We start from the raw sequence: 2,372 nt of genomic DNA on the forward strand, positions 1-2,372 counted from the left end.
CGGACCTGCACCAAATTCCCGGCGGACCGGTGCCGGTCCGCGGACCGGCGGTTGGGACCCCTGGTCTAGGGTCAAAATTACATCCGTAACTCAAATCTTTGCTTGCAGCACTAGGCAAAAAAATCATATGGAACTTGTAAATTGGCTCATGATCAAGTCCAGGCACTACTGTTGACACAGTTCGGGAACAAACTGAACAGCAATCAGAATCCCACAAACGTAGACTAAAAAAAAAGTCCGTACAAAAGTATTTAATACAAAAACGCACCGACAAAGTGAAGAGAGATTGCTAGTCAAAAGCAGCAGGAAAACTAAATATTAACAAAAAGTGCTTGCAAAGGCAAAGAAAAAAAAACTCCAAGATATAAACAATGACAAAAGTCCAATTTCACAAAAACAAAAACATCAGCAAGGTCAAAAACAAAAAAACCCAGGCAAAAACGACTGACGAGATCGAGAGGTCTGGAAAAACAACACTTCAGCAAGAGCAGCAACAAGGTCAATAATCCGACAAGCCCTAGCAGAAGTCAAGTCCTTAAATACATGGCTAGGCTTGATGGGGAAATGAGGCACAGTTGCACCTGCTGGAGGGAAACGCCCTTCACTACACCTGGAACACCATTAAGACCGAACTGACAACTGTACAATACATTTGCATTTCATATATTAGAACTGCCTTTTCACTAACAGAGGAGTCCAATTTTTTTTTGCTTTCATGTACAGTGCTGCTGTAGTACTGGTTTTTTGAAGTGATAAAAATTTTGAAAGTCGCTGCTCAAAGGGTCGAGTGTTTGTTTTATTTTTCCCACAGCAACCACAACCATCAAGCAGTGACCTCGACGGGATACAACCCACCAAAGACAAAAATAGGGTGACTCCACACTTGCAATTGCAATTTGCCTTTTGCATTAAAGGTGAAATGTTTTCAACAGTTATGAAGAGTCTAGCTGCCTTGTTTCAAGTTTTGCGGAAAACCATGAGCTAATTTACTGAGAATCTACAGGCAAGGAAACGTATAAACAGAAAGAGCGTATTGTTAGAGGTGTCAATTTATCGCGTTAATTGTGAATAATTAATTACAGTCATATTTAGCGCGTTATGTCTTTTAATCGCGTTAATCTAAATTTTAATCTCTAACTTTATTGTTTCTGTCAGTTGGTTGCCTTTTTATAATACAGTAAATATTCTCTAGTGCGGCCTTGTGTTTGCGCTGTCCAATTTGTCCTGATAACAGAAATTCCTCATTTGGGAAATGAGCATGGTACATGTCCTTTATGAACCTGCAAGTATGTTGACAAAATGCATGTGTAACAACACAATCAATAAAATACAAAAATATACTGTCCAAAAACTTTCTATCACAAAAACTGCAATACAATTGTCTCCAAAAAAACAAACACCGTTCAATTAAGGGCAATATAAATACAGATATGGATAAGGTCATAGTGCTATTTACAATAGTCTTCCACATCATTTATTTATTTTTTATTCAGCAGCCTGACAGCAGTCGGTAGGAAGGAGCGGCGGTATCTCTCCTTGCAGCGCGGGTGTAACAGTCTCTGGCTGAAGGAACTACCTAGTGCTGTCAGGGCGGGCTGGAGGGGGTGGGAGGGACTGTCCATCATAGCTTTTAGCTTAGTTAGCATCCTCCTGTTGCCCACCTCCGCCAGAGTGTCTAGGGAGCAGCCCAGGACAGAACTGGCCTTCCTGACAAGTCTCTCCAGCCTCTTTCTGTCCCGGGCCGAGATGCTGCCTGACCAGCAGACAATGCCATAATGGATGGCCGAGGCCACCACCGAGTTATAGAAAGTCTTAAGGAGTGACCCCTGAACCCCAAAAGACCTCAGTTTCCTGAGTAGGAAGAGTCGGCTCTGTCCTTTCCTAATCAGGGTGTCCGTGTTTGTAGACCAGTCCAGTTTGTTGTTTAGAAGAACACCTAGGTACTTGTAGGAGGCCACCCTCTCTATGTCCATACCCTGGATGTTCATCGGTGCTGGTGAGGACTGTTGTTGAGTTGAGTTTGTTTATAAGAACACCTAGGTACTTGTAGGAGACCACCCTCTCTATGTCCATACCCTGGATGTTCATCGGTGCTGGTGAGGACTGTTTCCTGCAGAAATCCACAACCAACTCCTTAGTTTTCCTAGGGTTGATCTGGAGGTGATTCTGCTGGCACCAGTCCACAAAGTCCTTCGTCAGTCCCTTGTACTCCCGATCGTCCCCCTCTGTAATGAGGCCAACAATCGCAGAGTCATCGGAGAACTTCTGAAGGTGGCAGTTTGGAGTGGTGTGTCTGAAGTCCGAGGTGTATAGGATGAACAGGAATGTGGCCAGAACAGTCCCCTGCCGCGCTCCAGTGGTGGAGAGAAGAC

The 2,372-nt window shown here is 43.9% G+C and overlaps 1 long non-coding RNA gene across 1 annotated transcript; it reads right to left on the reverse strand.

The window, feature by feature from the left end:
- Window positions 1-220: 220 nt before the first annotated feature.
- On the reverse strand, window positions 221-1,137 carry LOC109529537 (uncharacterized). Its single transcript, XR_002170852.1, has 2 exons — window positions 816-1,137; window positions 221-331 (listed from the first exon to the last, which is right to left on the reverse strand). It is a non-coding gene; the product is annotated as an uncharacterized LOC109529537 (long non-coding RNA).
- Between the last annotated feature and the right edge of the window lie 1,235 nt (window positions 1,138-2,372).

This window comes from Hippocampus comes, unplaced genomic scaffold (genome assembly GCF_001891065.2).
Source record: "Hippocampus comes isolate QL1 unplaced genomic scaffold, H_comes_QL1_v1.1 scaffold255, whole genome shotgun sequence".
Classification (NCBI taxonomy): domain Eukaryota; kingdom Metazoa; phylum Chordata; class Actinopteri; order Syngnathiformes; family Syngnathidae; genus Hippocampus; species Hippocampus comes.